Source organism: Phoca vitulina, unplaced genomic scaffold, assembly GCF_004348235.1.
Source record: "Phoca vitulina isolate PV1807 unplaced genomic scaffold, GSC_HSeal_1.0 scaffold31, whole genome shotgun sequence".
NCBI lineage: Eukaryota > Metazoa > Chordata > Mammalia > Carnivora > Phocidae > Phoca > Phoca vitulina.
The window spans coordinates 8184474-8197654 of NW_022589734.1; the positions used below are offsets into that span (position 1 = coordinate 8184474).

The following is a 13181-nucleotide window of genomic DNA, read 5'->3' on the forward strand; positions in this document are numbered from 1 at the left end:
TTGCTAATTCTAGTAAATTTTTGGAAACTCCATAGAATTTTCTACATACAGGATCATGTTGTCTGTGAATAAAGACAGTTATACTTCTTCCCTTTCCAATATGTATACCCTTTGTTTGTTTTTTTTCTTGCGTTATTTCACTGGCTAGAGACTCTGGGACAAAGTTGAATAAAAGTGGTGAGAGAAAATATCCTTCCCTGTTCCCAGTCTCAGCGGGAAAACATTAATTTTTTTCACTGTTTTATTTACTTATCTTTATTTTTTAACTTGTGGTGAAATATAAAAGTCATAACATAAAATGTATCATTTTAACTGTTTTTAAGTGGACAGTTCAGCGGCATTAAGTACATTCACATTGTCATACAACTGTCTCTGCCGTCCATCTCCAGAATTCTTACTCCCCCCAAACTGAAACTCTGTCCTCATTAAACACTAATTCCCCATCCCCGTGTCTTTCCAGCCCTGGGCAACCACCATTCTACCTTCTGCCTCGACAAATTATACTATTCTAGGTACTTCATACCAGTGGAATCATCAGTATTTGTGTTTTTTGTGACTGGCTTATTTCACCGAGCGTAGTGTCCTCAAGGTTCCTCCATGTTGTAGCCTGTGTCAGAAGTTCTTTCATTTTAAGTTTGAATCGTATTCCATCGTATGTTCATCTTCACTATTAAGTATAGTGTTAACTGTCAGGTTTTCATAGATGCCCTTTTTCAAATTGAGGAAGCCTCCTTTTAGTCCTAGTTTATTGAGAGGCTATATCTGAATATAACTGGATTTTGAACAATGATTTTTCTACAGCTATTGAAGACCATGTGGGGTTTTTTGTCCTTTATTCTATTAATATAGTGAGTTACATTATTGGATTTTTGGATGTTAAAACAATATTGGGATAAATCCTATTTGGTCATGGTGTATAATCCTGTGCTTCTTTCTAAGAGTTACACAGATCTAGCTCTTACCTGTAGGTCTGTGATCCATTTTGAATGACTTTTTCTATGTGATGGAAGGAAGGGGGTTCAGAATCATTACTTGCATGTGGATATCCAGTTGTCCCAGTGCCATTTGTTGAAAAGACAGTTCTTTCCCCATTGAAAGATCTTGGCAGCCTTGTTGAAAATCCATTGACTATAAAAGTAGGGCTTATTTCTGGACTCTCGACTCTGATCCATAGCTCTATATTTCAATCCTTATGCCATACACTATCTTGATTCTGTAACTTTGCAGTTAAGTTTTGAAATCAGGAAATATGAGTTCTCCAAATTTGTTCTTTTTCACTATTGTTTTGGATAATCTGGGTCTGGCATTTCTTAAAGTGCTTTTAACTGTACTTCACCTGGGAGTAACTGCCTTCACTGAATTGTGATTTAGGGTTATGCACTATGCCAATGGTTCTTAAGCTTGGCAATACATAAGAATCACCTAGGGAGCTGCCAATGAAGGACCCCATCCAAGACCAGTTAAACCAGAACCTCTGTAGTGTGAGGCTTGAGCACTATTAGAAGAACTGCCCAGCTAAGCTCAGCCCAATTTGCTGACTCTCAGAAGAATGAGCACATAAAATGGTGGTGGTTTTGACCTTTGGGGTGATTTGTTACACAGCAATAGATAACTGATATGAAATGTGTGTCCCAGCTTGAGAACCTTTCTGGAGGGTCTAACCTTGGCTAGAGAGTTTTACTTTAATGCTTTGCTTTTGCTATAGGAATGTATGATAGGAATAGTGTGTACTCTATCATGAGGTAGGGAGGGTAGAAGCGAATATGAAATTGTGCATGATGTATATATTTTAAAACTAAATTTTTAGAAAAGCTAAGCTTCCCTTGAGAAAGTTTCTTTTCTTCTCTAACAATTAGAACTATGTAACTGGACAGGTTTTCCTTTTTGGTTTGACTGGTAGTAAACAAAAAGTAAAAATTAAAGCTTAATTATAGCAACTGTGTAATTCCTTATAGCCTGCAATTTATGATTTTTCTTTTCCTCTTCTGTTATTAGCTACTTATATTTATGTTATCTATGATCCTATTATTTTATTCTTATTTATAATTAGTCATGTTATTGTAGCTATCTTTGTAGCTAAATAAACTATTTATTAATTTAATTTAATTTAATTTAATTTAATTTGAAGTAGGCTCCACACACAATGTGGGGCTCAAACTCACAACCCTGAAATTTAGAGTTGCATGCTCTACTGAGTGAGCCAGCCAGGTGCTCCTCTTTGTGGTAAATCACTTTAAACCCCTTGTGGGAAAAAGTGGGCATTAATAAATGCATGTAAGACTTTGACTTTTCCTTTAGAGAGTCAAATATAGTGTGAAGAACTTTCTGTTCTCCATTAATATATGTTTTGAGTGCTGAGATAAAACATGATAACTGGCTTGGGGTGAGAGGACAGGGCAGGAAAACAGAGGTAAACTTTAATCAACTTGATCATGGACAAGGATCAAGGGTGTCTACCATTTATTAGTCATCTACTGTGCTAGAGACTTGCTTAGACCACTGTATGAAAAAACTGGGCTGGGTAAGGATGGCTCCTGGAGTTTGTGGATTTTGTGATTGTTTTCACATCTGTAAAATGGGTTGACTAAGCCTCCTTCACAGGAATGCTGAGAGGATTAAATGAGATAGTATGTTGAGAGCACCCACCGGAGTGGAACACAGGCAGGTTTGTAAATATTATCTCCTTTCCTCATCCCTTTCTTCAGTTAGATGCTGTGATAACTTACTAAAATTATATTTGTTATACAAAAAGAATGGAATGTGTTAAATATGCAAATGAACTTTGCCATGTCTCGGTCAGAGGGAATTTCTAATCATTTTTGGTAGGGAGTAGGGGGTGGGGGACAGGGAGTGAGAAGCAGAGCACCTCTTGTGGCTCATGATAAACACCAGACAGCTTTGTGTGGAATTGTCATCCTGAGACTTTGAATAGCAGAAACATTTTTTATTTTGAGAGGGGGAGACAGGCTGAGGGAAAAAAGAGAGTATCTTAAGCAGACTCCTTGCTGAGTCCCGAGCCCAACGAGGGGTTTGATCTCATGACCCTGAGATCATGACCTGAGCCAAAATCAAGAGTTGGCCCCTCAACCAACTGGGCCACCTAGGCGCCCGGAATAGCAGAAACATGTTGATGCTGGAAGACATTAGAAGAGAAAATGGATCCACAGCAGGAGAAGCGATGGGGTGTGGAGTGAGAATTGCCAGCAACAGCCTTCCTTACAGAAGAGCAAATAGGCAACAGAGAAGAGAACTCTATTGCCTAAAAACTATCCGTTCTCCAGCCTGCATTTCCTTGTGCCTCAGATCCTAACTGCCATACCCCTTACTCTTCTTCCACACCTTCTCGATCTTGACCCAGGACCTATAGCAGTGTCCCTCAGCCCATTAGGAATTGTCCCAGTAGCCTCCACTTCTGATTGTCCTTGTTTTGCCCGGCTTGCTTGTGATAAACTGACAGTTTTTTTTTTAAGATTTTATTTATTTATTTGAGAGAGAGTGTGTGTGTGACTTGTGAGCATGCTTGCACATGCGAGAGAAAGAGAGAGAGAGAGAGCTAGCACGAGCAGGGGGAGGGACAGAGGGAGAGGCAGGCTCCTCGCTAAGCAGGGAGCCCGTTGCAGGACTCCATCCCAGGACCCCGAGATCATGACCTGAGCCAAAGGCAGACGCTTAACCAACTGAGCCACCCAGGTGCTCCTAAACAGACAAATTTTTAAAAATGGAGATGGGGGCTGGCAAGAGACATTCTTCTTTTGATGTTACTGGTTCTCTGAAGAGTATAGCTGAGCTCGAAGATTTTTGGTTCAATTGTTCCTAGGACTGCTCATTCTACCTCAATCACTTTTTACAATCCAATAACCCAATTTATGTTTGTATTTTAAAATAAAGATGAATTGCCTGTGTGGTGGCTTCCTTTATTACATAGTGAGGAGAAAGCTCAGGCTTTACCTCACATTTTCCATTTTTGTTCTCACCTCCCACTCACAGCAACGTGGATCTACAGAGAGTTCTACAAGTGGGCAGGATAGACATTTCTGCAATTTTATGGTAAAAGAGAAAAAAACTCATGAGGGGAATTTCTGAACTTAATGTGCTTCTATAGGTTAACCCTCAAGAGTGGAGTTATTCCCATCCTAATTAGTTATTGGTTAAAATGAAAATGACACCCTTTTGGGGACACTCCCCAAAAAGCTAGTAAATTTTCTCAAAGTTTTTTGTTTATCTATAGGATGGCATGATGTCATAAAATAAATAATTATACATGTGAAGTATGTAATATGCTGGGGCATTAAAGATGGGATGCTAATTGAATCCACCTCTCTGCAAGGGTGCCTCTTAGCTATCAGTATGTAGGGCCAGCCGTGGGGCGTAGCTCAACAGTACGATTTAAATCAGAAGAAAACAATGAACACGAAAGAAAAGTAAGCAAACCAGCCTTCATATCAAATTTACCCAAATGTCACTTATACAGAAGTACGTATCTTTTTTTAAGGCTCTCTCTTAATTTTTCACCACGATGACTGTATTCATTGCTCTTTTTTTTTTTTAAAGATTTTATTTATTCATTTGAGAGAGAATGAGATAGAGAGAGAGCATGAGAGGGGGGAGGGTCAGAGGGAGAAGCAGACTCCCTGCCGAGCAGGGAGCCCGATGCGGGACTCGATCCAGGGACTCCAGGATCATGACCTGAGCCGAAGGCAGTCGCTTAGCCAACTGAGCCACCCAGGCGCCCGCTCTTTTTTTTTTATATGTGCTTCTCAGGTGGACTATTTTATTTGTTTATTTTTTTAAAGTTTGTTTGTTTGTTTGTTAGTAATCTCCACACCCAGTTTAGGGCTCGAACTCACAACCCAGAGATCGAGTCGCGTGCTTTTCCCACGGAGCCGGTCAGGCAGCCCACAGGTGGCCTATTTGATTTAGTAGGTTTATTTTTTAAATTTTTAAAAAAAATTTATTTTATTATGTTAATCACCATACATTATTAGTAGGTTTAGACATTTAAGGACATGTGCGATTTGCAGGCAGCTCACTCCTCAATTCAACGGTGGGTATCCCTGAAAATCGGTTCTGGATCCAACTGAAGGTTTAAAATCATTCAGATGAAAGGGCAGATATATTCAAAGAGGCTTGAAGCAAATAAAAGGCCATGTGTGCTCTCTTTTAAACATGTGTCCCTGTCTTAAAATTGAACTTCGACTTCATTAGTATTCCATGGAGGTGACTTTCTTTTCTCCTCACAATCGCCTCCTCGTGCTTCTTTTCCCAGCTCAGAGGGGACTGGGATTCTCTGTATTCCACAAACATATTTTGAGTCTCTACTCTGTGCCAAGCACTGCAGAGTACTTTATCTCAATGCTCATGCCATTCTGGAGATGGGTTGCTGCACCGCTGAGCTTGATGCCAGTCCCAGGAGGTGGAGGAGGGGAGGAGGGCGCTGGGCAGTGTTACCCTGGCACAGCTGGTGAACCCCTGAACACCCCTGGGGGAGGATTTAAAGCCACATCCCATCGTGGAGGGAGCATGCCTCTGTGTCGCTTTCTCTCCTGATAGCAGAGTTTGTAATGCTGCAGAATAGGAAGCAGACGTATTTTGTCTTAAAAAGTAAATGAAAAGGGTATGCAAGCCACACTGCCTCTTTTTTTTGGTACAGAAGAGGGGCTGGAAGAGTAAACATTTTTTTTAAAGATTTTATTTATTTATTTGACAGAGAGCACAAGCTGGGGGAGCGGCAGGCAGAGGGAGAGGGAGAAGCAGGCTCCCCACTGAGCAGAGAGCCTGATGCCCAGCTTGATCCTGGGACGCTGGGATCATGACCCGAGCCAGAGGCAGCCACTGAACCAATTGAGCCACCCAGAAGCCTTGGGGAGGCTGGAATAATAAACATTTTTGAGCTAAGCAAGCTGTCGGGCATCCATCAGCTGAGGCATTTTTTAAAATAACATTCCCGTATTTGATATGGGCCTTGAGCTTCGATATGGCAAAGGAAATAAGGGCCATCAGAATGATAAAACTTGGGCATAGAAAGTGACCTTAAACTCATTACTTTGGCATCTTGGGTCAGTCTCATAACTTGAAGGGTCAATGTTCTTCTCCCATATTTGCTGGAGCAAGTCTTCTCTGCCTATGATTTTTTTTTTTTTTGTATGTAGGTCTATTTTGATGCCCAGCACAAAATATCTCTGGAATAAAAGGCCAGCCATCAGCACACACTGTCCTAGTAACTACCCATTCTGAAGAGTGCCGTATCCACGTTGCATTTCTCTTTCTTCCTTGCATCTGCCAATTCTTGTTTCATTTCATTTTGTAAGATTTTTTTTTTGTGGTAAAATAGAGATAGATAACAGAATTTGCCATTTGCCATCTTAACCCCTTTCCAGTGTACAATTCAATGACATTAAGTACATCCACAGTGTTGTAGAGGCAACACCACTATTGATTTCCAAAACTTTTCCACCACCCAAAGAGAAACTCTATAAGCATTAAGTCATAACTCCCCATTCTCCCCGCTCCCAGCCCCTGGTAACCTCGATTATACTTTCTGTGTCTCTCAATTTGCCTGTTCTAGATGTTTCATGTAGGTGGAACCATACAATACTTGACCTTTTGTGTTTGGTTTATTTCATTTTACATAATGTTTTCAAGGTTCCTCCAGGTTGTATCAGAACTTCATTCCTTTTTTTAGGACCAAATAATATATCATTGTATATATATACAATGTTTTGTTTATCCATTCATCTACTGATGGATGCTTGGGTTGTTTCTACCTTTTGGCTATTGTGAATAATGCTGCAGTAAACACTGGTGGACAAGTATCTGTTTGAACACTTGTTTTCAGTTCTTTTGGGTATATACCTATGAGTGCAATTGCTGGGTCATATGGTAATTCTGTGTTTAGTTTTTTGGGAGAAACACCAGTTTTTCACAGTGGTAGCACCATTTTATATTCTCATTCCAATTTCTCCACATCTTCACCAACACTTGTTGTTTTCTGTTTTTTTATTTCTTCATTTTTTATAATGGCCATCCTGATGGATGGGAGGTGGCAACTCACTGTGGTTTTGATTTACATTTCCCTAATGACTAATGATGTTGAACATCTTTTTATGTGTTTGATGGCCATTTGTATATCTTCTTTGGAGAAATGTCTCTTTAAGTCCTTTGCCCTTTTCTTAAATTTGGTTGTCTTGTTGAGTGTTAGGAGTTCTTTATATAATCTAGATAGCAAACCTTTATCAGATATTTGCTCTGAAAATATTGTCTTCCAGTCTATAGGTTGTCTTTTTGTTTTCTTGATAATGTCTTTGGTGCACAAAATTTTTTTAATTTTTAATTTTTTAGTGGATAGACCTGATTTATCTATTTTTCCTTTTGTTGCTTGTGCTTTAGGTGTTATACCTAAGAATCCATTGCCAAATCCAAGGCCATAAAGATTTAGTCCTGTGTTTTTTCTAAGAGTTTTATTGTTTTAGATCTTATATTTAGGTCATTGATCCAGCTGAGTTAATTTTTGTGTACGGTATATGATAGGGGCCCAACTTTCATTCTTCTGCATGTGGAAGGAAATCCAGTTTTCCCAGCAAAATTTGTTGATAAGACTGTTCTTTCTCCCATTGAATGGACTTGGCACCCTTGCTGAAAATCATTTGAGTGTAGACATGTGAACTTATCTCTAGACTCTCAATTTTATTCCATTGGTCAATACGTCTACCCTTATGCCAGCACCACTCATCTGATTACTGTACTTTTGTGATAAGTTTTGAAGTGTGAGTCCTCCCAATTTGTTCTTCTTTCTCGAGATTCTTTTCATTATTCAAGGCTCTTTGCAACTCCATATATACTTGAGGGTCAGCTTTTACATTTTCCAAAAAAAGTGCCAATTCTCCTTTGTTCTCTTCCCTTGAGGAGAATTCAAACAACTGCCTTCCTCCCCAAAGGCCACCCTGGCACCAGGTCCCCTTAGGCCCTCTGCATGATCCTTATCACAGGTGCTGGTCCCACTTGCTTCCCAGGACAGGTTAATCATCTCCTTGGATGTTGACTGCCAAGAGTCTGGTCCACTCACCCCTTTTATCAACATTATACATATGAGGATAAGCCAACTTTGAGTTCCCACCCATAAAGCTCCTTTTGGAGGTTTAAGAATCTCTTCTGACTTGGGGCTAATGCTTTTTTGAGCAGTATTAAGGAAGTACAGGGCAAACTGGTGGGGTTGGGACTTAGAGGCCATGCTTATGGATTGAAATGAATATGCTTATATTCTATCTCTGCCCCTTTAGGCCACTAACTCCATTTATACAGACCTTTGGGGTGTTGGCTATTGTCTCAGCATGAATTTGTTGAGCACCTAATATGCACTAGGTTTTGTAGTGTAACAAATACATAAGAAGTTCCAAATTCATAACCTCAAGGAGTTTAGAGTCTCATGGGGGAGTTTGCATGGCATATGAATGTTCCAAACATCTCAAACATGGGCATGATACCTTATTTAATGTCATATGCATCTTGTAGTATAAATACGTGTGATTAGGGCTCAGCCAAGAGTGCCACATGAGTGATAGTGCCACCGAGAGCTGTGTGGACAAAGCGGTATATAAACTGGGCCTTGAAAGCCAGGTAGAATTTCCAGAAGTATGGAAGAAGAGAGAGGACCTCGTAGGTATAAGAGATCTGATTAGGGGAGATAACCACAAAATCCAAGACAAGGTGGGAGTGAATTTAATGCTTCTGCCAACTGGTAAGAATCTGTCTTAGTGCAACCCACTCATATTCAAGTGCAAAGTAGACCCAGCTGCAGGGTGGGGACAAATTGAGAGGGCCCTGAATCAAAAGGAATTGTTTGGAGTCATTGGTGTCCCAGGACCTATGAGATCATCTTATGCAGCTTTGGTATCCAGTTTCCAGAGGACTCATTGTTCTCAAGGCAGCATGAGAACATGGCCCTCACCGACGCATCAGCTGGGTGCAGGCGCTTGAAACAACCCCGTAGGCACACCCATCTGTCTCCAGCTTTTATTCTGTGGCCACCACCCTGGTCAAGACTCTTGTCACCCCACACCTGGAATGACTGAAATGGTCTTTCACCTGATCTCTCTGCCCCCAGGCTCACCTCTGCTCCAGACCACAGGGCAGAACGTTGCCATCTAATGTGCTTACAACAACATCAACATCATGGCGTTCCTTAGAGCTTGGATCTGGTCTTCTCTCTCCATGCTCTTTCTCACTTTATGTGTCCCACAAACTTGCTGCTGTGCCATAAACAAAGCAATCTCATGTGCTTCATTTATTCAGCTTTTCACCCATTTCCTGGCCATTTACTACACCTTAGGCATAAGCAGTGCGACGGGCTGAATTGTGTTCCCTCAAAATTCATACATCGAAGTCTTATCTCCCAGCACCTTAGAATGTGACTGTATTTGGAGACAGGGTCTTTAAAGAGGTGATTAAGTTAAAATGAGGTCAGTAGGGTAGACTCTAATCTAATTTGACTGGTGTCCTTATAAGAGGAGGAGGTTAGGACACAGACAGACACAGAGGGAAGACCATGTGAGGACCCGAGGAGAAGAAGGCATCTGCAAGCCAAGGAGAGAGGCTCCAGGAGAAACCAGCCCTGTTGACACCTGGATCGTGGACTCACAGCCTCCAGAACTGAGAAAATAAATGTGCATTGTTTAAGCCCCCAATCTGTGGTACTCTGTCATGGAAGCCCTAGAAGCTGGACACGGGCACTTTGCCAGCCGTGCCTCAGTAGCGGCCCCTCTCCCCTCACACGCCACACTCGTGCCCTCCACTTCCCTCACACGTCTGCCCCTCTGGCCTGCCCTCATCTAGCCCGACTCCCTCCTCAAGCCCAACTCAGCCCCTTCATGCCTCTTCTCTGACCACCCCAGCCAGCGGGGCTCTCTCTCCTCCAATTATAACATCTATTCCAACTCATTCTCTCATCCTCTTTTGTGCTTTGTCTTCTCCCTCGAGATCATAAAACTTCCCAAGGGCATTGTCCTTGTGATTTTCCCCTTATCTCCTATGAAGAGAGAGAGCTAAGGTGTGAAGGAAAGAAAGGAGCCAAGAGTGACTGATTTCTGTGGGTTTGCCTGGAGCCGCCGGCTGGATTGTGGTGCATAGTAAGATAGTAAAGACTGAGTGAGGAAAAGATTTGTGTACTTATATGGGTACACACTGTTTTCTTATTAAAATGGTATCATACTCTACAGTAGTCTGTCCTTACCCATGAGGGATATGTTCCCAGAACCCCAGCGGACGCCTGAAGCCACAGACAGTACCCAACCCTATATATACTATGTTTTTTCCTATACATGTATACCTATGATGAAATATAATTTATAAATTAGACACAGTAAGAGACTAACAATAATAACTAATAATAAAACAATTATGAGACTATACTGTAATAGAAGTTAGGTGAATGTGGTCTGTCTCTCAAAATATCTTACTGTACTCACCCTGCTTTCTCTCGTAATGGTGGGAGATGATAAAATATGTATGTGAGGAGATGAAGTGAGGTGAGTGACGTTGGCCTGTGACGTAGTGTTAGCTCCTACTGACCTTCTGCTGATGTGTCAGGAGGAGGGTCGTCTGCTTCCAGATTGAGGTTGACCATGGGTAGCTGAAGCCTCAGATAAGGGGGGACTACAGTCCATATTGTTTTGTAACTCAATTTTCTAACCTAGCAATACTCATACGACATCTTCCAAGTAAGTATTTATAAATCTACCACATTCTTTTTTTTTTTTTTACAGGCTTTAATTCACTTTACTTTTCTTGTGTAAAACTATGTGGGGGCAATAGCCAAAATGTGGAAAGAACCCAGATGTCCACTGATGGATGAATGGATAAAGAAGATTTGATACACAAACACACACACACACATTGAAATATTACTCAGCCATCAAAAAGAATGAAACCTTGTCATTTCAATGACGTGGATGGAACTAGAAGGTATTATGCTAAGTGAAATAAGTCAGTCAGAGAAAGACAATTGTCATTGATCTCACTCATATGTGGAATTTAAGGGACAAAACAGAAGAACATAGGGGAAGGGAAGGAAAATAAAATAAGACAGAAACAGAGAGGGAGACAGACCATAAGAGACTCTTGTTTTAAATTAACATATAATATATTATTTGTTTCAGGGGTACAGGTCTGTGATTCATCAGTCTTACACAATTCACAGTGCTCACCATAGCACATACCCTCCCCAATGTCCATCACCCAGCCGCCCCATCTCTCCCACCCCCCCACCACTCCAACAACCCTCACTTTGTCTCAATCTCAGGAAACAAAGTGAGGGTTGCTGGAGGGGGAGGTGGATGGAGGGATAAGGTAACTGGGTGATGGGCATGAAGGAGGGCACTTGAAGTAATGAGCACTGGGTGTTGCATGCAACTGATAAATCACTAAATTCTAGGGGCGCCTGGGTGGCTCAGTTGTTTGGGTGGCTGCCTTCAGATCGGGTCATGATCCCAGGGTCCTGGGTGGGATCGAGCCCCATATCAGGCTCCCTGCTCAGCAGGGAGTCCGCTTCTCCCTCTCCCTCTGCCCCTCCCCTCCACTCGTGCACTCTCTCTCTCTCAAATAAATAAACAAAATCTTTTAAAAAATCACTGAATTCTATCTCTGAAACTAAGACGGTATGTGTTAATTAAATTGAATTTAAATAAAAAAATTTAATTTAAAAAAACAACCAAAAAAAAAAACAACTATGGGTGGCCACAGCGGGAGCCTGCGGCCTCTGCACAGAGACTCTGGTGTGGATCTTCACTAGAAGGTCAGTGAATCCCTGATAGGGAGGCTTGGTGAACACGGTGTCTTTCTGGACGTCAGGGGTGAGCTAGCTGTCGGTCTTGGAAAGGCGTCAGAAGTGGCCTCAGCGAAGCTGCCCCGAGTGGCAGTGCGGCCCCTGGCCGAGGGGGAGCACACGTCTATACTGGCCATCATCAGTAGCTTCTTGGGCACAGGGGAGGAGACCATGCCAGTGTCTGGGGGCAGGGGTGAGGTGCCCCAGCACAGAGCCACAGCAGCCAGTCACCTTGCCTGGGACAGTGTGGTGCTTGCCCCTCTTCTCCCCCCGGTAGCCTCACCACATGGGGATGATGGAGATCTTGGCCGGGATGATGGAGATCTTGGCCGGGTTGATGGCCCCATGGACGGCAGTGGCTACCTCTTTGGAGCACTTAACACACAGACCAATGTGTCCATTGCACAATCTGATGGCAACAGATGCCATGAGCCTGGTCTGCTGGCCGACACGGGTCTGCTTTACACATGCATACTCTTCAAAACCAGGAAAAAAGCCAATGATCGCAGAGTCCTTGATGGGCCAGAAGAAGAGACAGATCTCCTCCACGGACTTGATCTTCATGTCCTTGACCAGGTGGCCCAGCTTGGTGATGGGGGTCCACTCCTTGTCCTCGACATTGCCTTCAAGACTTCCCATTCCAGGGTCCTCCCACAGCACCGGCATCATCCACCATCCGGTGTTTTCTTAGAGAAGAAGCTACCACATTCTTTTCAATATGCACAGTATTCCATGTATTTCTCTCGGTCTTTTTAGCAGAAAAACATCAATGGCATTAATTTTATTAAAACTCTTAAATTAAATCTATAATGTGGGTGAATGTATACTTTATTCCAAGACCGGTCTAGGTTGCCTTTAGAAAGTGAGGATGGGTTAGAACTCAAACTTTCTATGGGAAGGACCACAGAAACCACCCCCCAGAGCTCCCATATTTTAGAGATACAGAAACAAAGACCTGGGGGTGGGGGTGTTAATGCTTTTCTAAGGTAACTGTTCACACCGGTGAAAGATTCCAAACCTCCTGGGTCATTCCCACTATACCCCAGCACTGCTGAAACAGAGACCAGGGATCTCTTCCTTGGGATTGCTATGCTGCTGGGTTCTATTCCTTTAGCCTAACAGTCATTTTTGTTAATAAGAAATCAAAAAACATAGAGCTAAATGTGACCCTGGAGGTCAGCTGGTCTAACCTCATCTTATAGATGAGCAAACTGAACGTTTCCTGGGAAGGGTTCTGAGCATGATAAGTATGTCATACAATGAAATCGTATAGCATGTGGCCTTTACTGTCAGGCTTTCTTTAAAATTATAAATCTGGGGGTGCCTGGGTGGCTCAGTTGGTTGAGCATCCAACTCTTGATTTCAG

General features: G+C 42.2%; 1 pseudogene; it reads right to left on the reverse strand.

Annotated features, from left to right (window-relative positions):
* Positions 1–624: 624 nt before the first annotated feature.
* On the reverse strand, positions 625–12491 carry LOC116644888 (annotated as a pseudogene).
* Positions 12492–13181: the final 690 nt, after the last annotated feature.